Here is a 24,258-nt window from a genome sequence, read left to right on the forward strand (position 1 = left end):
CCCCAGGATCATGCCCTAAGCCAAAGGCAGATGTTCAGCCACTGAACCACCCAGTGGCTTTTTTTTTTTTTTTAAACCAATAACATCGAGTAGAGAGATTCGATAAGTCTAGGGTAGACATCTGTATTCTTCTTTTTTTTTTTTTAAAGAAGTTCAGAGATTTTTTTTTAAAGATTTTATTTATTTATTTATTCATGAGAAACAGAGAAGCAGAGACACAGGCAGAGGGAGGAGAAGCAGGCTCCATGCAGGACTCGATCCTGGAACTCTGGGATCACATCCTGACCCAGAGGAAGACACTCAACTGCTGAGCCACCCAGGCGTCCGTAGACACCTCTATTCTTATACAATTTCATGGGTAGCTCTGATGTGCATCTCCCATTAAGAATCTCTGGTCTAGAAAATGTTTGAATTAGAAAAGAAAGGTAGAGACCCACTAAACATTCTGAGTTGTGGCTGAGATTGTGGCTGCTAACTCCATTTCCTTGTGGACAGAGGCACAGCACCCCCAGGGTACTGAGAAGTACAGGACACAGGACAGAGTTATTTCATAAAGGGGTTTGATCACTATGTTCTCCTATGCTCACAACTATTACGGAAAGCCAGGGCATTAAAGAGGATTCTGGGGACGCGTGCCCGGGTGACTCAGTTCAGCATGTGAGTCTTGATTTGGGCTCAGGTCATGATCTCGGGGGCATGAGATGGAGCTCTGTGTCAGGCTCTGTGCTCAGCAGGGAGGCTAGTTGAGATTCTCTCTCTTCCTCTCCCCCTCCCCTACTCGTATTCTCTAAGTAAATAAGTAAATAAAATCTCAAAAAAAAAAAAAAAAAAAAAAAGATTCCAGAGAGGGAAAAACAAAGTGACTCTACAGCTGAGAAAACTCGCAGATGCATCTTGGCCTCATGGTCAAGGCGACTGAGTTGCATGGATGTCAGCACCCCTGCTAGGAGGTGCTGAGAGAGAGCCTTACCTCCATAACGTTACTCCCCCAAACCCATAACCCCAGTGTAATCACTGGGAAACATAAGACAAACCCAGACTGGAGGACATTCGGCATGACCTCTGACCAACACTTTCTGAGGCTGTCGGGTCATGAAACACAGGGAGGCAGTTGAGGCCAGAGGACACCAGGGCCCCAGCCCACTAGGTGGTCTCCAGGGACAAAAACAGGACATTGATGAGAAAACTAGTGAAATCCAAGTCAAGCTTGGAATCTGGTCAGTAGTAACATGCCACCCCCAGCCTCTCAGTAGTGACAAATATGCTACGGTTATGTAAGACGTTATGGGGGGAGCCCGGGTGAGGGGTATTCGGGGCTCGCTGTACTATCTTTGCAACTTCTCTGTAAAACTAAAATGATTCTGAAATAGAAAGTTAATTTTGGAAAACTGCTAAAGATCAGAAAGCTGGCACACTGGTGCTCGGCACATTGAAAATGCACACGTCACTTAAATAACGGTGAATAGCGGGGACATTTGGATCAGAAACGTTTAACGTAGGAAATATTATCCCAGAAGGTCATTCTGCCTGCGCGTTTAGATAACGGTCAAGTCCTCTAGGTTCCCATCACGGTTTTCTGACAAAAGCATCTGCATCTTTCAGTGAGGAAGTCAAATGGCACAGCGGTGTCCACCACCGACAAACCCTCTGCCGTGCCGATGTCAGCCAAGACGTCCTCATCCTTCAGCTCCTGACCTTCTGGCGAGATGGACACGTGACCTCTTTGCCCATGGTCATCATCCAGGTGTGTCACCTTAATGATGACTTCCTCTGGACACAAGCGTACAGGGGTCTTCTTAGGTGACATCAACTCTGAGTTATCCAAGGGGCATTCGAGAAGTAACATTATTTCCAGGCCAGTGTTAGGTTTTCTCCAGTACGGAGCCGTTTGGTAGATAACTACTGGGTCACTTAAGGATTGGGGTGGTGGGATGGGGTAGGTGTGGGCATGAGAGGGCTGTTCGGCGATGGGAGGAGGAGGTGGGTGATGTGGGACATGGAGCGAGTGTTGACTGTACCAAATTAAGATCTGCTCATCCCCACCGTAGCCAGATTTTAAAAGCTCTTCAGCCAAAGGTCAATTCTATCTAAGCACGTTTGTTTTACTAATAATTTCATTCTAGTGTTTATTTATTTTTATTTTGTTTTTAAAAGATGTATTTATTTATTTGAGAGAGAGAGAGTGAGTGAGTGAGTGCATGCAAGCAAGCGAGGGGAGCGGTGGAAAGAGAACCCTTACGCAGAGGCTCGGCTGAGCAGGGAGTGTGTCGCCGGGCTCGATCCCAGGACCCTGAGATCATGACCTGCGCTGAAATCACGAATCAGAGGCCTAGCCGACCTAGGCAGCCAGGCGCCTCTCATGGTGGTTTTTAAATGTCGCTGGCCTAGTCAATGAGCAATGAACACCATCAAACTTTCACAGTGTGCACCCCTCATAGCTGGAGCATCGGGGACACAGGTCCTACAGGAGATGGAACTCCCACCAACCCCAGTGCTGCCCCGTTGGCAGCGGTCTGGGCAGTCTGCTGTGGCACCCAACCCACCAGCAGTGTACCCCAGTTCCCCCTGGAGGCCCTCCCTTACCCTTCAGTCGTGAGCACTAAGCCTGGGCTTCAGGAGGGGTGTGTGCTGTGACCCGGGTGTGGCTAAGGACAATATTGTGTTCCTCTGGGTTCAGGCATGTGGAAACCATGTTGTACCAGGTGTAAGATCCTGGTTCCTTTTTAAAGCTGAATAACATCTGGCGTAGTGAACTTTCACATTGAACTTCACCCACAGGTTCGGAAAGCCAATCAGATGCTATTGAAACTTTATAAATATTGGACACAGCACACGCCTGTGACCTGGTTCTTAAGTAAGGGATGTTGGGTCCCACCCATAGAAATTCCGGTTCGATGGGTCTGGGGTGTGGCCTGGGCACCAGGTGGTTTCAAAGCTCCCAGGTGATCCTAGTCTGCAGCCAAGGTTGAGAACCACTGCCCTGGAGCCTGCTCCTCAGTATGCTCCTGAGATTCCAGGGGAGGGCAGGAAGCAGGCAGAGTGGGAAGGCTTCCTGGAGGAGAGGCCATGAGGCTCAGGAGGAGAGAGGAGGGCTTGAACAAAGGCACAGGACGAGAGGCACCATTGAGGGTCCCTCTCAGAGAACCAGCTGATGTCCCTGGACGTCGTGCTTGGGATCTTTTGGGTGCAAGTGAGAGAAAACGGATACACGTGCATTTCAGGGCAAAGGGGTTTGCTGGTGTAGGCACTGGCCTGGATGGGGAGCAAGTGGGGACTGGGGGACCGCAGCCTCCCCGAGGGGTATCCTGAATCAGAATCTTCCTGCTAACCAACCAGACCCCTGGGGGGAAACTCGTCTGCACATTAAGGTTGGAGAAGCGTGGCTTTAGGAGATGGAAAATGAGGACGAAAAAGTAACAGGAGGGGCTATCCTGGCTAGCCGGGGGTTTCCTGCACGCCGGCACAGTAATTGTTACCCATAGATCTTGTCTCCTCGATTTTCAAGTCTGTGCGAGTCCCAGGAGCGTCAGTTTACTGGTGCAAGCAAGGGGCATGTGTATGGCGCACCGTCCCACATGGGCCCCTGCCTGGCGCCCCGGGTGCCCCCAGCTTGTCCCTCAATTGAACAGTGCCTTCCTCCTCTTTCTGTCTCAGCATATTGAGCGGCGTGAGCGTTTGACTCATGGGAGGAGCTGGGCTAATCAATAGAAAAAGGAAATCTGTTTTTATTTTTTATTTTTTTAAATTCTTTTTTTTTAATTTTTATTTATTTATGATAATCACACACACACAGAGAGAGGCAGAGACACAGGCAGAGGGAGAAGCAGGCCCCATGTACCGGGAGCCCAATGTGGGACTCGATCCCGGGTCTCCAGGATCGTGCCCTGGGCCAAAGGCAGGCACTAAACTGCTGCGCCACCCAGGGATCCCAGGAAATCTGTTTTTAATCGATCATGAGGAATTGCTTGTTTCCATACTTGGCTCTGATCGTGCTCTCTGTGCTCATTCCCCACACGGTAAGGAGTGTGATGGACTGTCCATCCCGGGTACGTCAGGAACGCCGCCCATCCTTGCTACTCCTGTTCCTACGTCTAGGAAGTCACCTGGAGCCCTGACTTAGCCAACACCGAAGCATCTCTTGGGGGTGGGAGTGGAATACAGGCTTGGAATCAATGTTGTCATCAGCTGATCAATAGGTGACCTGTTTACCTTAAAGACGTGTTATTTAATCCAGACAGCGGACATGTGGACACTCCGTGTTCCACTCCACAGAACTCCCAGCCCAAGCAGGTGAACTCGTACCTGCACGAAGCTTATGTAACTAGGCACTTTCTCCAGAGCCCGCAGCGGCCTCCCTACCCTCCTGCTCCTGAACGCCATTTCAAACAATCATCCCCAAAAACACACAAATGAGAGAAAAGGTGGCACTGATCTGACCTCTTTGCCCTGGGAGGGTGGAGCCTCCATGTATTGGCTGTTCTGCATATGTCTGGGAATGCCCATGGAAGTGTCTGCTTTTTTGGGGTCGCAGATCAATTTTATCAAGCAGGCAATTTCACGGATACAAAATCTGGGAATAATGACAACCAACAGACCACACCTGGGAAAAGAAGCATTTTTTAAAAATGAGAATGAGTCTGGAATTTGAATGCTGAATAATTTGAGAAGATTGATTCTTTTTAAAAAACTGGATGAGAGGCACCTGGGTGGCTCAGTGGTTTGAGCGTCTGCCTTCAGCCCAGGTCGTGGTCCTGGGATCCAGGGATAGAGTCCCGCATCGGGCTCTGTGCAGGGAGCCTGCTTCTCCCTCTGCCTGTGTCTCTGCCTCTCTCTGTGTGTCTCTCACGAATAAATAAATAAAATCTTAAAAAAAAAAAAACCAGACCATCAAGACCATCACTCCCATAGTACCCATCCACCAGGTGTTACTAAGTGCGTGAACACCCCATTCTGAAGGTGGAAGTTCTTGGCTGTGTGAAGTGTGCCCTTGCGGATGTTTATGCATATGCATGTAGAGGTATTTATGTGTGTGCATGTGTTTATGTGAGTGCATGTGTGTGCATGTGCAGGTGTTTATGCATGTATATGCGTGTGCATCTAGGTGTTTCTGTGTGCTCATGCGCGTGCATGCGGGTGTGGGGCATTTTCTCTGAAGTCAGCACCGCTCTCTCTTCTTCTCACGCTGGCCTCTTTGCACCTTTTCTGTAGATCCTGGAACGGGGCAGGGATGTTGGATCCATGAGAGAGAGGGTACATGAGGGAAAAAAACAAAGCTATTTAAAGGAAATAATAAGCAGTATTTATAAAAGTCTGAGACCAAATTCAGTCTGTGCAGTTTATGCAAATTATATATAAATTTTGTGCTACTACACGTTGGCATCTCCAGCTTTTTTACATCTATAGATTGTCCTTTGGAATTTTGGATTGGAAGCCGGCCTAGGCCACTCTGATGCCAACAGATTGCTGGCCACTGGTCCTCATTGTGGCCCGGCAGCCTGGCCCATGGTGTGCGCACATAGTGCTGTGACCTTCGCACAATAAAGGTGAGCTCTCTCACAGGGAAGCTGTCTCAGACAGAATCTGTGTTATTCTACAGGGAGTTCAATGTGGGTGAGGGAAGAAAGGTCTTTTTGTTTGTTTGTTTGTGGGTTTTTTTTTTTTTGAAGCTAAGAATGCAGCTGACATTCAGCCTTTAGCAAACAGGAGGCTCCCAGGAACAGTGTCCTTAGGTGTCTCTCCTTTTTTTTTTTTTTAATAACTTATTTTATTTTATTTATTTTTTTTTTATGATAGTCACACGGAGAGAGAGAGAGGCAGAGACACAGGCAGAGGGAGAAGCAGGCTCCATGCACCGGGAGCCCGACGTGGGATTCGATCCCGGGTCTCCAGGATCGTGCCCTGGGCCAAAGGCAGGTGCCAAACCGCTGCGCCACCCAGGGATCCCCCTTAGGTGTCTCTCCTATGGTGGATTCATGTTGGAAGGTCCTAGGTGGCTTGGAAAATATGATTAGAACATAATTTAATTTAAAGAATATGTTAAAGGGGCATCCGAGTGGCTCAGAGGGTTGTCTGCCTTCGGCTCAGGTTGTGATCTCAGGGTCCTAGGATGGAGTTCTGCATCGGGCTCCCTGCTCAGCGGGAAGCCTGCTTCTCCTTCTCCCTCTGCTCCTCCTCCTTGCTCGTGTGCATGCACTCTCTCTCTCTCAAATAAATAAATAAAATCTTAAAAAAAAAAAAAAGAATGCAATAGAACCTAATACATCTCACAGATGGTTAACACAATCCAGGGGCCTGTAGACAAGATGTGAACCCCTTTTAATGGGACCAGAATCAGGAGGAGTAAGTCCTGTACTTTGGTGTCAGGGGCACTTTCAGAGATTGGAACTCTGGGGAAGGCCCCACGTAGGGCGTGCCAGTGTCCTGGGGCCCTTCCCTCGACCTGGGGCAGCAGCTCTGCCAGGGTCCTGGCAGCCCAGCCACGAGCTCAGGGCAGCCTGCTTGAGGGTGGACAGACATGCGATCCCCATGGCATACCTTGGGGGCAGGGGCCTGGCTGCCGGAGACCCAGGGAGGCGGCTGGAGAGACCAAAGGTTTGGCCTGAACCTGTGTCTTCCTTCGTCGTTTGCTAGAGGCCTGGAGACCAATGACAGCTTCCTGAGCCTCTGTAGCCTCGCTCTAAATGAAGAGCTAACGTTTGCGGTGGCAGGTCCTGGGGTCGCTCTGCGGCTCCGATCAGGACTGTTGGTACAAGGCTTCGTTTAGGCCACCCGGGGAGGACGCTTCTGGCAGCAAATTAGGTTAAAAGCTTTAACAAAAATACCAGCGCACCGGGTCGAGTGGCATCCTACCACGAAATCCACGTCCAGCGAGCCCCTCAGAGTGGGACCGCACGGATGTGACTCCCACGAGGTCACGGTGGATTCGGGTGGGCTCTCCGCCTGATGGCAGGTGTCCTCCAGGGAGGCTGTGTGCAGATGCAGACACGCAGAGTGGGGAGCATTGCGTGGCCGCGGGAACACAGTGGGAGGATGCGGCCGCCTCCCCAGGAAGGCCAGGCTCGGCCCGCAGCACCCTAAGCTAGAACAAGCAGGGAGGACTCTGCCCTAGAGCCTCCGGTGGGGGGAGGTCTGCTGACACCCTGATTTAAGGCATCTGGCTTCTGTGGCTCCGGAGGATAAATTTCTGCTGTTGGAGCCTTCCCAGGCTGTGCGGCCTTGTGACCGCGGCCCCGGGACACTGGCGTAGGTGCCCAGAGGGGCTGGGGCACATCCCGGAGGAGGGATGCCCACGCCCCTGGGGACTCGCCTTTGCTCCTCCCGCCTCCCGCATGAGCAACCGCCTCGAGTGACGAGTGATGGCGGCTGGAAGCAGGGCCTTGCACAAACCTTCAGATCCGCTTCCACAATAGGCAGGGACTCTGCTCTCTCAACACACCTGCAGTGGTGCCTGGCACACAGGGCAACTGTGCATTTCTTGGGTGAGCACGTGCAAGATGGAGCGTGGAGAACCAGGGGAATCAGTGCGGCTGCTGTCCATGTGGGGGGCAGTGAGTGATACATAGATAAAAAATGAAGAGTCAACGGACAAAATGATTACGAATGGGATGTGTGCTCTGAAGGAATTATGAATAGGGGGCTGAGATACAAAATAACAGGGAGACCCAGGACAGAATCAAATTGGCCAGGAGACGCCTCTTTAGCGCGGGACATTTAAGGTGACCCTCATTGGTGAGGATGAGGAGCCACACATGGGGAGGAGGAGGGTTCCAAGAATATAGCAGGCCCAGTGCAAAGGCGCTGGGGCAGGAAAGAGCTTAATTGTTCCCAGCACTAGAAATCTGCCCCCCGCCCCAGCCCCAGGACGAGGGCCTGCAGAGATGGAGACAATGTGGGAAGAGGCTAGGCTAGGAAGGGATGCAGGGCCGTGTCCTCCCAATCCTTGTCGAGGTGAAGCCCTGCGCCAGGGTAGTCAGATAAAATACAGGGCACAGAAGTTTGTAGTATAAGTATGTCCCAGGCGATATTTGGGACACATACAAAAATAATTCATTGTTTATCTGAAATTTAACAGACGTCCTGTACTTTTATTTGCTAAATCTGGCAACTCTAGCTCTGGGAACTGAAAGACCTATGGTGTCTTTCTGCCAAATTACTCCAAGTTTAAAAAAAAAAAAGCTAAATATTATTTTATGTGTAGGGAGGTCCATTAAAATGTCCGCATCCGCCCCCTCGCCATGACGTCCACTCAGAAGACTTTTAATCTCCAATTCTTTCATGCCCGGGTCCCCTGGGCTTCTCTGGGGCTCCCTCCCTGGGCACAGGGTGCACACGCAGGTGGCCCATTTGTGGGTGGGAGACTCAGGGAGTCTGGGTTGGCTTCGGGAAGCCTCTGGAGGATTCAAGGTGGGGCCCCTCCCCTGCCGCCCAGGCCCTACCACATGCCGTCCCCACTCCTCTCCCGGGGCTGGTGTGTTCGCTTTCACACCCACATTTTCACAGTAATAAAAGTATTCACGAGCAGCTAATGAGAACTGATCACAGCAGCGTTTGATGCCGGGAACCGCCCGCGGCCTCTTCAAAAGAACTCTGTGACTAGGTTCTGTGCACCCCTTTCCTAGTGGACAGGCTAAGGCACAGAGAAGCCAAGCAACCTGCCCAAGGACACACAGCTGTCCATAGGCTTCAACTCCACCAAGAATTACCAGTTCCCCTGAGAACTTGATCATTACGGCCTTAAGACTTTTACTGTCTCCCCCATCCCCCTGAACCCTCCATGCAAAGAAAATCAAGGCCAAATTCTTAAAATAAAAATGACTTCGATTTGAGAGATTATTGACTGAGGTTCAAACGAGGGCAGATGACTTTCAATTGCTGGGGTTCTGGATTAGTAGATATCTGTCATTTTCTTTGTTAAATGTGTGCTTGGATTTTTTTATTTTTATTTTTTATTTTTTTATTTTTTATTTTTTTAGTGCTTGGTTTTTTAAAAAAGGAGTTCCAGCATCTCAGGCTCACAGCTACGAATCCTAAACCAGAAGCCCGTGGAGTCACTCATCACCGGCACTCACTCAGCATCTCCCTCCCAGCCCCATGGCTGCTGGTGGCCGCAAGACCAACCAACACCTTTACAGCTTCTTGCTTTTCTTGCCACTCGTCTGACCGGGCTCGCTCACGGGTGTTGGCGTTTCACCTCACGCTCTCCTTCCGTCTGAAATAGAAATATTATATGATTTTGCCACTAGTAACAGCACAGGGTGTAAATACAACTTAATATTTTGTGCTTCGCGGTGTGGTTCTGATCCACCTGTCAGGTTAAGATTTTCCTGGGTAAATTTTCTTAAATGCTTGGAATAGATTTTTTTCAAGAAGCAGAATAAAAAGTGGATAAAGTTCTTATCTACACTGCATACATTATGGGTAAAAGCCATATGAGCTCTCAAAGGAAATGGTGTTAATCTTGAACAAATTACTTTGTGAATTATTAGATGCTATGGGGAACCCCCACCCCCCACCGCTGTTTGTGTGATCAGCAAATTTTGAATTGATTCTCTCTAGGAACATTAACCACAGTGAAATGTGCCAGACAGGGGTATTAGTAAAATCTCTGTATTAATTTAAAAAGGAAAAAGGTAATTCTATTCTCTGTCAGGTCCCTTAAATCATTTTCTACTTGGGAATTCTTGGAGCTGCTTGAGGTTTTGCTCAGGTCTGTGGGTGAGCCAGGCCGGAGACTGCGGCAGCGGCTGCGGGGCTGGAACCCAGCTGGGCTGGAGGTTTGTGGGGAGGATCTGCTGAGCCTGCGGCCCCCGGGCCGCCTCCCTCAGCCCCGCACCTCGTGATCGGACCTGCCCTTGGCCGCAGACCGGCTGGAGGCTGGCAGTGAGCAGCAGGAGAAGTTTGTGGGGGTGAGCCCCCCTCATTGGTGCCTCCTGGCACTGTTGGCGCTTGGGGTGCAGCTCTTTATTGTGGGGGCTGTGGGATGTGCACCCCAGGCCTCTGCACACCAGGCACCGATGCTTCCCGTCTCCCCCCCAGCAGTGATACCCCACAGCCTCCCGACATCACTCCATGTCCCCTGAGGGACAGAATGGCCATCCTCGGGTCAAGACTCACTGTGCCATGATGGCCGGAGGACGGCTGTCTTTGTTTTTTTTTTTTTTTTTTTTTTTTTTTTTAATTTTTATTTATTTAGGATAGTCACAGAGAGAGAGAGAGAGAGAGAGAGAGAGGGATAGATACAGGCAGAGGGAGAAGCAGGCTCCATGCACCGGGAGCCTGACGTGGGATTCGATCCCGGGTCTCCAGGATCGCGCCCTGGGCCAAAGGCAGGCGCCAAACCGCTGCGCCACCCAGGGATCCCTGGACGGCTGTCTTTGAAGGTGGGTGCGGATTTAGCAGATAGAACTACAGGACGCCTGGTTAAAGCTGAACCTCACAGAAGCAACAAAAAATTTTTTTAGTATGAGTATGACTCAAACATTACATGGGCCATACTGGGCATCCTGTGTTTTCTCTGGCAGTGCGTAGAGGGCACAGTGGGGGAAAGGTCGCGGCTGGGGAGAAATCGGACCCTGAACCGAGCCCCTTGGTGAAGCCAAAGCAGCCACTGACTTGGGGACAATGGGAGGGTCAGGGGCAATGTCTGGGAGGGACCTGAGTCCTGCTAGATCTGAGCTCCCAATGGAAGGCCAAATGCAGTGACGTGTTTGCGAGGAAGCTAATGTGCTGGGAGGTGTGTTTTCCCTTTTCAGTATCTGGGAAAGATGATCAAATTTTATGATTTTATAAAAATGCTACTCCTAAAATATTTACTTCTTTTTTTATAAAAGATTTTATTTATTTATTCATGAGAGAGAGAGAGAGAGAGAGAGAGAGAGAGAGGCAGACACACAGGCAGAGGAAGAAGCAGGCTCCCTGCAGGGAGCCTGATGCGGGACTTGATCCTGGGTCTCCAGGATCACGCCCTGGGCCGAAGGCAGGCGCCAACTGCAGAGTCACCTAGGTGTCCCCTCTTTGGTTTTAATAAATATTTTGTATGATTCCATTTTATCTTTTCCCTTAGTGCATCAATATGTGTCTTTTAACAAAAAGTTTAGTGGTTTGCAAAACTCCTGATTCTTTATTTTTTTAAAGATTTTTTATTTATTTATTCATAGAGACACACACACACAGTGAGGCAGAGACACAGGCAGAGGGGGAAGCAGGCTCCATGCAGGGAGCCTGATGTGGGACTCAATCCTGGGACTCCAGAATCACGCCCTGGACCGAAGGTGGAGCTAAACCACACTGAGCCATCCGGGCTGCCCCTCCTGGTTCTTTAAAAAGAGTATAGAATAAAACCTGAAAGACCATGTTCACACTCTTCAGTCCCTGAGTCCTACTTCTGGAGGTGATTGCTCCCCACAATTGCTAACAAGTTATTCTGTGTTCTATTAGAAATCTGTATCTATAGAAATATAGATTTTTCTATCTATAGAAAATAGATTTTGGGATCCCTGGATGGCTCAGTGGTTTAGCGCCTGCCTTCCACCCAGGCAAAGATCCTGGAGTCCCAGGATCGAGGCCTACATTGGACTCCCTGCATGGAGCCTGCTTCTTCCTCTGCCTGTGTCTCTGGCTCTCTGTGGTCTCTCATGAATAAATGAAAAAATCTTTAAAAAAAAGAAAATAGATTTTTATCTATATTTCTATCTATAGAAATATAGATAGTCAAGCAAATAAATACACACATCCTCACGTGGCATGCAGCTTCTGAGATGGTGCCTGTGGCTCCTGGTTCCTGGGGTCCATGCCCTGTCTCTTCTTGAGTATGGGGGAGACTAGTGTGAAGGGTGTGGCTTCCACGATTAGATTGCGAACTGGGCCTGCATCCTGCTAGCAGAGCGCTGTTCCTTCTCCACTTTCCAGCTTTGATGAAGCAAGCTGTCAGCATGGGGAGTCCTATGGCCCACAGCCAACAGACCCCAAATGATCAAGTTCTGCTCATAGCCATGTGATCCTAGATGCAGATTCTTTTCAGCCGAGCCTTCGGATGAGACCCCAGCCCGAGACATCCTGTAGGAGGCCCCATGTAGAGGACCCAGTGAAGCCGTGCCTGCATTCCCGACCCCCAGAAATGGTGATGATTAAGGGGCATCCTCCAGGCTGTCATGTGGTGGTTTGTTACATAACAACAGGTAACTCAGATGCCTTCTCTTGACACAAATGGGATCGCACTCTTATGCTGTTGTGAGTGCTCTAGGAAATTACATACCAGAGTTGGTCAAAAAGAAGAAACATGGCCAGAAAAAGGACTAAGGAGTAAAACTGGACAGTTTCCGATTGTGAGGCAGGACAGTCCTACCGTGGATGTGCAGATGGGGCACCAGCTGTGCACCCGCTTCCTTGCGAGTTTCACCAAACGGTAACTTGCTGCCCTAAAGGTGCTGAGAAATGAAATTGGTGTCAAGTTACACCCAGTGTTTAAGAAAAAGTGCAAAAAAAAAGTGCAAATTAAAATCAGAAGTGCCCAGCTCGAGACCTTTTAGCATGGAATCGGAAACCTGGGAGTGATGGTGTTGTGAGCCTCATGCTTTGTGGGTCACTTCTCTGCACCGTGACTGCCGTGGCTGACATTTGATGTCAGGTACCCGGGTAAAACGGAACACCACCCAGACCTAGGTGCTATTAACTTTAGATAGGGAACAATTTTCCCCTCTTATTGACGCCTTTACTCTTGGTTATTTGATATAATGCTCTCAAGACTTTAGAAAAGCACTTTTACACTGTTTCTCAAATGCCACACTTTCCCTGGCAAAACACCAGGACTAGCAAGCGTGGAGCCTTTCCACCTAAGATTGGACCCGCCCGATCCCTCCACTTTGGCCAGTATCACGGAGCTTCAACTTGCAGAGAGGAAACATCCCAGCCCTCAGAAGTTAACAGCTAATTCTGTTCCTTTCTCAAATATTCATCTGTCCCACCAACCAGCAACATGTCTCTCAAACACACTGGCTGCCGACTGATCCCCTCAAGGGCATCTAACTTGTGCTTTTATATAATGGATGCATTGCAGTCACGTTCATCATAAAACAGTCCTACACAGACACCAGTGATTTCTAGGGTCCAATCATAAAGGTAATCTCGGGAAAAGATTCTCTAGCAGGGAAAATTGTGCTTTTGATGGCTGATTTTTACTTCCTGAGATACACCTGTGTTTTTAACACCCACATGTAAGATTTCCACCAACACAAGCCACCTTGCTCAATCCCTCCCCCCACCCCCACAGGAATACCTTTATGCCAAGAGAGTATCTAGAAGGGAGGTCAATAATTCTTTCTATAAAAAGTCAAATAGTAAATATTTTAGGTTTAGTGGGGCACGTGGTCTCAGTGAAACGATTCAAGCCTGCTGTTGTAGCATAAAAGCAGCTCTAGACTCTATGAACACCAGCGGGTGTGGTTGTATCCCGTTAAAACTTTATGGAAGCTTAAATTAAAATTTCATATAATTTCCACATGTCATGAAATATTCCTTTGATTTCTTCAACCGTTAGAAAAACGTAAAAACCATCGTATGGCCCACCAGCTGTACAAGAACAGGTGGTGGCCAGATTTCATCCACAAGCCATAGGTTGCTAACCCCTGATCGAGAGAGTGTATGTCATTTTCGTGATTCAAAAACTCTTCCTTCCGGGTCTGGATATTTTCAATGCCTGTCAGGCCTGGATTGCACAATTAAATTTTTGCAGAAGGTGTCAATATCTAACAATCCCATTCATCCATGCATTTATATGGGCTTAAAAATGCCATTTGTCAATTTTTGCATGTTTTCTTTTAAAGATAAATTTGGTCCATTTACAATAACTGTCATTACTGACATGTTTGGACCTATTTCTAATATCATTTCAGTTTATACCACGTTTTGTCTTTCTTTTTAATCCTTTTCTTATTAAAAAAATTGATATATATATTTCATATCACATAATAACATAAGAGTTTAGCATCCTCTCATCCCTTGGTTCTTCTCCCATTCCATTATATTGATAACTTTTAGTTCTGTTTTACTATGGATGTATTTTCTCCAATCTGGCATTAGAGATTTCTTGAGGACAATAATTATATTTTTCAAGGAATTTTAGCACTTTCACTTCGTATGTATCTTGTAGCTTCCCTTATTTAATACTTCATCCCAAACAGCTTTGTATGGATCTTGTGTCTCAAAGTTTCTCTCTTAAAAATATTTTTTGTTGGGATCCCTGGGTGGCGCAGCGGTTTAGCGCCTGCCTTTGGCCCAGGGTGTGATCCTGGAGACCCGGGATCGAATCCCACGTCAGGCTCCCGGTGCATGGAGCCTGCTTCTCCCTTTGCCTATGTCTCTGTCTCTCTCTCTCTCTGTGACTATCATAAATAAATAAAAGTTAAAAAAAATTTTTTTTTGTCATGCCCTCATATTTGAAGGCAGTTTGGCTGGATATAAAATTCTGAATTTGAAGTCATTTTCCTTTAATATTTTGAAAAGACTATTCCACTTTTTTTTTAGCATGCAGTTTCACTAATTTTTAAAAAATATTTTATTTATTTATTTGACAGAGAAAGAGAGAGAGCACAAGCAGAGGGAGCAGCAGGCTTCCCCCTGAGGAGGGAGCCTGATATGGGGCTTGATCCCAGGACCCTGGAATCATGACCCAAGCCAAAGACAGACACTTCATCCACTGAGCTACCCAGGTACCCTGCAGTTTCACTATTGACACATTTGTTAACATGGTCGTGGGGTTGATCTTTTAAAATTATTATTATTGAGGTATAATTCATGTACTATAAAATTCACTCTTTTAAAGTGTATGTACAGTTTACTGGTTTCTACTATATTCACAAAATTGTGCAACCATCCCCACACCCTAGCCAGAAAGCATTTCTGTTGTGAAAAAAAGAATCCCTGTACTCATTAGCAGCCACTCCCTGTTACCTCCCACCCCTAGCTTCTGGCACTCTCTGATCTAATTTCTGCCTTTATGGATTTGCCCATTCTGGCCGTTCCATGTCAAAGGAGAAAACCATGTTCGACTCTTCATCCCATCCCACAACCCTTCACATCAGGTCTTTACCATCTCTTCCTCTTACAGGTTGTATTGCATCTCCAAAATATATGTCTCAGCCCTAACCCCCAGGACCTTAACAAGATTAAGGTGAGGTCATTGGGATGGCCCCTAATCCAGTATAACTGGTGCTCTTATACAAAGAGGAAATTTATTTTTATTTTTATTTTTTTTAAATAAGGGAAGAATCCCTTTTTTTTTTTTTAAATTTTTATTTATTTATGATAGTCACAGAGAGAGAGAGAGGCAGAGACACAGGCAGAGGGAGAAGCAGGCTCCATGCACTGGGAGCCCGATGTGGGATTCGATCCTGGGTCTCCAGGATCGCGCCCTGGGCTAAAGGCAGGCGCCAAACTGCTGTGCCACCCAGGGATCCCCCAAAGAGGAAATTTAAACATAGGTATAAAGCGTTGTTGATGTGAAGCTTCAAAAGTATCAGAGGTTGTCAGCAAACACGAGAAGCTGGAAAGAGTAAGACAGATCCCCTCTAGAACTTTCAGAGGGCTCCATGCCCCACCTCACTCCCTGCATGCAAGCACCCTGGCCTGTCCTCAGTTCCTTGGAGACATACAGGACAGGTCCAGACAGACAGGACCATGAGGATAGGGCCACACTCGAGAGGTTGGCAGAGCAGTGAGCTTGAAAAAGCCTGGGTCCCTGATAGCTTCGCCCAGGAATCCTAGAATGCGTGCCTTTGGACTTATGTATGAGGAAGAAACAAACTTCTCTCTTGTTTATGTCTCTGTTATTTGCAGTCAGGGTCAGCTTCATGGGTATGTCTCTTGTGTGGTGGCCCAGAGGTCCCCAGTTAGAGGAGCTCCACGTTGGGTTTACCATCTGCTGTTGTCGTCTTGAAATTCTTATTAATATTTGAACAAGGAGCTCTGTGTTTTCATCGTGAACTGCCCCCCCCCCCCTGCATAGCTGGTTCTGTTTGCAGCTGGATCTAATCTCAAATGATACAATGTGACTCTGAAGCCTGCACTCTTCCTACTTCCTGGACAGCCATTCTCTCAGCGATCTAGTTCCAAGATCAATCCTTTGTGCCTGAAGTGTAAGGGATATGGATTACTTTTACCTCTTGGAGTCCATTGGCCTTTCTGTTCAAAAGACAGCAAATTTCCTTAAAATTCAGGACTTTGGTCCCCCATCCCGGCTCCAGGGTTGATCATTTGAAAGTAGGCCTAAGACAATCAATGGTTTCCATCCCCTGGTCATAGGGATTGATTTGGGATGGGGACAGTGACCCACTTCCAGCCAATAACACTCAAACTCAGAATTTGTACTTTGTCTGTAGGGAAAATGAGCTTCACAGGGATGCAGAGAAGCTGAGACTCAAAGACACGGTTTCAGCCTCTGGATTGAGTTTTGTCTCAACTACCCTGACTTTCCAGGTGCTGGAGCCAATAAAATGTACCACCAGCACCACCATCTTTTTCTTTAAAGCCAGTTGAATTGTATTTCCTGTCACTTGCTATGGCAAAAACCCTAATTAATCCATACAATTTTCTCAAAAGGATATCTTCATAGTGATATCTTAATGAAACTATTCAGGACTATAGTCTTTGCAAGGTTTTGATGTCTTGCTATTGTCGTTGTTGTTTGGGGGCCACTTTAACACAGCAAATCATATTTGGTGAAGTGACCAAGATGCCTTATAAGAAGCCTGCGCAGCTTCTCTATCACAGGGTCAGAAGGACTCTGTTTAGCTATAGTACAGTTTTAGGTCTGGAAGAAGTACACTCACAGCTACACAGGGTGAGAGATAAAGGCAATGAACAGCATAAAATATCTTTATTAAGACCTTAGTAAGCAACCATTTCTGCCATCCCTGAGAATATAGGAAACTGGAAAACACTATGATTTTGGCTTCTCTACAATGTGTATCCTCAGTGTGGTATAATTCATAGGGTCGGTATGATTCAATCTTTTTTTGGGGTAGGAGAGGGTGTGGTTAAAGACACACAATATTTACCATTTTAAACACTTTTAAGTGTACAATTCATTGACGTTAGCATATTCACCAAGGTTCTCTTTCCAGAACCTTTTCATCATCCCAAACAAGATTCAATCTTTTATACTCTAATATTTAAAAATTACAAGGGGCATCTGGGTGGCTGTAGGTTGAGCGTCTGACTCTTGATTTTGGCTCAGGTCATGAGATCGAGCCCGTCATCAGGGTCCACGCTCAGTGCGGTGTCTGCTTAAGGTTCTCTCTCCCTCTGCCCCTCCCTCCCCTGTTTGCATGTAAACACTCTCTCTCAGTGAGTAAATAAATAATTTTTTTGAAATAAAAAATTATAACAAAGAACACTGACACAAAGATAAATTTGATCCAGTTGGGAAAGTTTTCATCTTCAGAGGCTGATTCCGTCTCCAGCCGTGTAATGGCAAACATACACTCATGCCAGAACTCTGGAAGCATTTATAGGGGTAGGTAAAGGATTTTCAGATGTTGATCACCTAGGATGAGTCTGGGAACTAGAATTCGAATCTATCATTCCTAATTTCTAACTCCCTGTAACATTTTACTATTTTGTCAAGTGGGTTATAAATTAAAAATTGGATCAAAATTCTCCCTCTGCCTGTGTCCCTGCCTCTCTCTCTCTCTCTCTCTGTGTGTCTCATGAATAAATAAATAAAATCTTAAAAAAAACCCTTGTAATTGCAGCATGTACCCTGAGTTGACCTCTCCTCCCATAAGTTAATTATTTAAAAGTAGATCTATACAGAAAGTATGTTGTAAATTTGAACATATTTTGTCTACAGTTATGGTTTGAAGAACATCATTTTTTTCAAAATATTTTCAAGGTTTTCCGGTTACAAATATGGACACTGATGTAATAAATGCATCTTAATTGAGAGCCTAGCAAAATATAAATGAAAAGATGTGATACGCAGTCTTTTTTTCCCCTATTAATCCGTGGTTTAAAGCCTTTGAAATAATTTGGTCAGTAGTCGGTATTGTGTGAAATGGTGACCCCCCAAACAGTCTGACAGTTCCCTGGCATGCCGTTTTTCAACAGCATGGTGTAAGTATAATGGATTGTATTGACATCATAAATATGGGAGCACAGGTGGTACCCATTTCCAGTTGTTTATTTTTTTTTTAATTTTTATTTATTTATGATAGTCACAGAGAGATAGAGAGAGAGGCAGAGACACAGGCAGAGGGAGAAGCAGGCTCCATGCACCGGAAGCCCGACGTGGGATTCGATCCCGGGTCTCCAGGATCGCGCCCTGGGCCAAAGGCAGGCGCCAAACCGCTGCGCCACCCAGGGATCCCCATTTCCAGTTGTTTAATTGAAGAAATGAAAGATCTTGTAATATACAGTTGACACTGAGAATTTGTCAAGCCACAATAAAATTTTGAAATAGCCGTGACCCTGGGGTCATAAAATGACTGATCAAGAGAAAAAAATTTTATGAAATAGAAGTGATTATATTGACTTATTTTATGCTTAGCTGTAATACCAGCAGTGAATGTACTGCCTCCCGCTGCTTCTATTCTATTGGAGAAATAGATACAAATATCGTCTGAAATCATAAGCTACCATTAAACGATAAAACACAGTCAACTCTTATTTTTAAGAATACTGACATAGGGGCCCTGGGTGGCTGAGTCGGTGAAGCATTGGACTCTTGGTTTCAGCTTAGGTCATGATCCCAGGGTCATGGGATGGAGCCCCACGTCCGCTGGCGCTCAGTGCAGAGTCCAGAGTCCGCTGGAGATTCTCTCCCCAACCCCCATCCTCCCCTCACCCTTGACCCCGCTCTCTCTTCCTCTCAAAATAAATAAATAAAATATTTTAAAAAGTGACGGGGAGGGGCAGCAGGGTGGCTCAGTGGTTGAGCATTTGCCTTCAGCCCAGGGTGTGATCCTGGAGACCCGAGATCGAGTCCCGCATCGGGGTCCCTGCGTGGAGCCTGCTTCTCCCTCTGCCTGTGTCTCTGTCTCTCTCTGTGTGTCTCTCATGAATAAATAAATAGATAAATTTTCAAAAAGAATACTGAGCGCTCCCCAAAGAGTGAAGGGTCCTGGACTTCAACCGTATGGCCTTTTGAAGCTAACGTCATGCGTACAGATTAAGAGGTGAAGAAAAGCTGTTGGTGACTTTCTTCAGAACAGTAACTGGGGCTATGCGACAGATCACCTTTTCTTGTACAACTCAAATAATATCTCATTTAGGGGTGGCACACGAGGAGAATCCCAGTTAGTGTACCATGCCACCTGTTTTCCTTCCACATCTTCCCCTCCATGACCTCCCAGGGAGGGTGACACCTGCTATGACCCTCAGGGGCCTAAAAGCCAAGCAGGGGAGGCTCATCGTGTTCATTTACATTTCACACGAAGCTGAGTAATGCTTCTAAGGCCGCAGAGTGAATCCGGAATCCCTTTCTGGCTAGAGCTGGGAGCAGCCGGCAGCCCCGTTCTGCACCTTGCCACCAGATCCCCTGCATACCTCCCCACACCCGGGCTTTACCTTCGTGCTCATCTCTCGCACCCGACCTGTCCAAACCTTTCATCTGACAGATAAAGAAACAAAGCTCAGAAAGTCTTGACCGACACAGCTGATAAATGCAAAGCTGAAATTTGGCCGGACAGCTGGACTTGTGGGGGCGATGACTCGCCCTAGCACCCCTGAACTCCCCATGCCTCTGCTGTGAGAGGAGAGTGCTGACGAGTGCCTGCTGAAAGGAAGCACCTAGAGAAACAGCTACTGAGCTTGTCTCAGGGCCATCATTTAAAATTTTTCAATGTCTTCCGTGTCGTCGGGGTTTCCTGTTGCTACCTTAAGCACGTGCTGGTGACCCATGCAGACAGGCTGTCGTGCTCTGAGCACATTACCGAATGTGTAGACAAACCCAACAAGGAGCACAGCCCAGGATCTGGGCCCAGAGGGGAGGCAGCGGGCCCCGCGTGGAAATCTCCCCGCTCAGCGAGTGTGCCCATCCTCGGAGCCATTGTGAGCACTAGGATCGGCAAGTGAATAGCAGCTGTCATTCACAGTGGCACAGTGGCTTCAGCCAAGGGGGCTCTTGAAAATGTTTTCCAGCAGTAATAACGAAGTGATGCGCGTCATGGACAATGAGGTGGAGGAAATGGAAATAAAGACCTTGCTGTCACGAGGCCGCCAGCTGTTACATATCTTTAAAAACATTTGTACACTCGCACACATGACACACATGAAATTGATTTCTAAATACGAATTCATTACTTACATAAACATCTTGGGGATATGGGCTTTTTTTAGAGACATGGTGGGAAAGAGGCTAGAGTTTTAAATTGAGTCCAAATTCGAGAAAGTGATGAATGCCAAACCAAAGAACTGTGACTTTATTTCATTTATTTTAAAGGTGTGTGTTTTTTTAATTGATGAGAGACACAGAGAGAGACAGAGGCAGAGACATGGGCAGAGGGAGAAGCAGGCTCCCTGCAGGGAGCCTGACGTGGGACTCGATCTGGGGTCTCCAGGATCACGCCCTGTGCCAAAGGCGACGCTAAACCGCTGAGCCACCGGGGCTGCCCAGAATTGTGACTTTAATGCAGGGTACTGCAAGCAATAGGTCACAGGGCAAATCTGACCCACTGCTTGTCTTGTCCGTGAGAGATGAGCATGCCCTTTTGTTCAGGTATTATCTATGGGCATTTTTTTTCACTCTAGGGGTAGAGTTGAGTCATTTCAACAGAGACCAGATGGCCCGCAGAGCCTTTTATGTATATGCTCCTTTACAGAAGCATGCGGGTGCATGCTAGGATAGACAGTATTGAAGGTTCTGGACCAGAGGAATGCTGTGATGGAAGCCATGAGATCCTGACCTGGCAGGAGGGTGCACGATGGGCTGGAGCAGGGTGCTAACAGCAGTCAGATACAAGGCCACCAGAGCCCAAATGAAGGTGGTCACAATAAATATGGGGAGAAAAGGACAGGTTTGAGAGATATTTCAAAGAAAACCAGAACGTGACACCTGGTTAGATAAAAGTAGAGCAGAAGTGCAGGTTCAAGGCTACTTTGAGTCTGGGTGCTCAGGTTCGCAGCTCCGTGTTCATCACAACTGAACGAGCAGCTGGCCTGGGGTGAGCGGCTCACTGTAGTTTTAAACATACCTGGTCCCACAAAGTGCGTGAAAGGCCTGCAGATGGCTGACGACGTACAGCTGGGACTTGAGTGGTCCGTGGTGCGCCTGCGGTAATGCAAGTGGTAAAGGTCTGTGGCAACAACCGAGGAAGGTTTGGACAAATGATATGTGTCTGATATAAACTGTGATGACAAGTAGCCCATGACAGCCCTCCAAAGAGGCGGGCCCTTCCTAATGTCACATGAGTAACTTCCTGGGGGGGGGGGGGGTTGGTTGCAGGGAGGGCAGCCAGAGTCTGCTCCAAGGACCCTGCTGGTGACCTCCTCCACCCCACCCCACCGTCCCCTCCCTCAGCAGGATCCCTTCAGCACAGTGGGCATCAGGCATGTGGGGCACACACAGGACATGCTGCACACGGACTACAGACGCTCTGGGGTCCCAGGCCCGCTCAGGGCTCACTTTAGCTTACCCCAGAGCATCGCCTACCTCGGGCTCTAGTAGGCTCTCCAGTTCCACTTGGAAGTTCTGCCTCGATTCGCATCACTTCGGGGCAGGTGCCAATGTCTCTGCTTTTCCTCTCTCTGAGGGTTGAACATGTCAAGTTCTTTCTGGCTTGGGCCACCCAGACTTGAGAAGGGATCTGTTCTTCCCACAGCCCCCTGGATTCTGACTCAGCAGTTGGCATGGATTATCCCTAGAATTTACCAGAATGTTCCTGGGCTCTCAGTGCTCAGGCCACTCCGCGGTTGCTACTGCTTTTTTTTTTTTTTCCCCCATAAACTCTCTCCTTTCTGAGGCTTCTTCACACTTTCCCGAATCCAGCTCCCCCCATCTTGTTCACCCCGATAGTCCCTAATCGCTTCTGATTGCCCCACTCATGGGTTACCTCACTCCTCTTCTCCAGGCGAACTTGTGCAAAAATGTGCACAAATATCTGTAACTATTAGCACATCTACAATCTATTTAAATGTTGGCTGGTCCTGGACAGACAGAAGAGTGGGGAGTGAGACAATCAGTATTTGGTCAATCAGTATTTCCACTCCTGGGAGGGAGACTATAATCACAGGATCGACTTCAGAAAAGTTATTTTGTTGTTACATTAATAAAAGGTGGTCTTGTAATTCATTAAAATAGTTGTCAATCTTTTCCTCCGGATTAGTAAGTGTAAAGTTGATTACTATATATTTTTCCGGTCACTTCCTTGTGACAGGCTCCTAGATGGTTTGACAGGTGCCATGCACTGGGGAGGTGACAGGCATAGCCGCATAACATTTCTTTAGCCAGACACGCAAGCTATTTTACCTCTGACCTTTGTTCGCTCATCCTTGACTTCTTCATCAAGGGGCAAGCCTAGGCTTTCCTGTCCTCGTTTCTGTTCACATTCAACCAAAATGTATTAACAAGTCAATTCTATTGTTAAGAACAAACCAAGTTCACAGAATTGATATAAAAAATGGAAGGAATGAATTCTTTTCTCATCCAGAGGTTCCCAAGCTCATTATTTATTAACATCAAACAATCCCACTTTTTTAGGCTTGTGTTTCCAAGCCCACGTGTCTTATAAAAAGCCTTTTGTGTCTTACTGAGGGTGACTGCTTAATCTTAGATAGCTTTCAGCGAGAACTAATCTACTAAAATATGAAAAAATCGAACAAAAAATTTAAATATTACTCCCCTACTGAGGCACAAATGAAAAATGCATGCAAACTATTTTTTAAAGATTTTCTTTACTTATACATGAGAGACAGAGACACAGGCAGAGGGAGAAGCAGGCTTTCTGCGGGGAGCCCCATGTGAGACTTGATCCCAGGACCCTGGGATGACGACCTGAGCCAAAGGCAAAGGCAGATGCTAAACTACCGAGCCACCCTGGCGTCCTTTCCCTTTAAAATTGACTTAATGGGACAACTGGGTGGCTCAGCGGTTGAGCACCTCCCTTCAGCCCAAGGGCAGGATCCTGGAGTCCTGGGATTGAGTCCCCTATCAGGCTCCCTGCATGGAGCTTGCTTCTTCTATCTGCTTGTGCTTCTGCCTCTCTCTCTGTGTGTCATAAATAAATAAATAATAAATAAATAAATAAATAAATAAATAAATAAATAAATAACATCTTTAAAATAAATAAATAAAATTGACTTAAAATGTCAGCTCAGGGCAGCCCCGGTGGCTCAGCGGTTTAGCCCTGCCTGCAGCCCAGGGCGTGATCCTGTAGACCTGGGATCGAGTCCCGTGTCAGGCTCCTGCATGGAGCCTGCTTCTCCCTCTTCCTGTGTCTCTGCCTCTCTCTCTATGTCTATAATAAATAAATAAATCTTTGAAAGAAAATGTCAGCTCACTCTTTTGGAAAGATCAAGACCCACTCTTTTAAAGACAAAGACTGGAAAGGAATATTGAAAATTTTAAAATCCTTTATTAAATTTGAAGTGGTTGGAATGCAGGTAATTCTTTATTTGGCTCTCGATTATTATTTGGGAAATTAAAAAAAAAACCTAACAGAAGAGGAAAAGTAGGAGCTATGTTGGGATGAGAAAAAAATTTTTAAAAATATATATGTTGGGATGAGATCACAAAACGTGCCCCTGATGTTGTATTTTTCTTTTTAATATATGATCGGTATACTAAGTATCAAAGTTGTTTTTCCTAAAAGGAGAAGCTCACTAGCTTAAGTGATGCTGCCTGCGGACAGCAGTCTGGAACAAAGCTAACGGATCCAGCTGTTGGATCTTGGCTCACCTGCCCCCATCAGTGCTCTAGCAACACAAATCAGTCTGCAGGTCCTTAGGAAACAAGGGTTTCCCAACGGCACTAAGAGCGGGGCTCCCCTCCCGGAGTTGCGGGCAGACCCGGCCCGGGCGCTCCGCCGCGCACCTCACCGATCCCGGTCCAGCTCGCCGCAGGTCTGGGCGACGCGCTCTGCGCGGAGTACCCCTCGCTCTCTGTTCTCCCGGAGGCTTGCCAGTCAGCAGCGGGACCGCGGGGGTGGAGCCAGAGCCAGGAGTGGGCGGGGAGGGGCGGAGCCATAGCGAGGGATGGGCGGGGCCGGAGTGTGGGCGTGGCAAGAGCGCGGCGAAGGGCGGGGTCAAGCATGGGCGGGCGAAGGTCGG

This window comes from Vulpes vulpes, chromosome 3, assembly GCF_048418805.1.
Source record: "Vulpes vulpes isolate BD-2025 chromosome 3, VulVul3, whole genome shotgun sequence".
In the NCBI taxonomy this organism is placed as follows: domain Eukaryota; kingdom Metazoa; phylum Chordata; class Mammalia; order Carnivora; family Canidae; genus Vulpes; species Vulpes vulpes.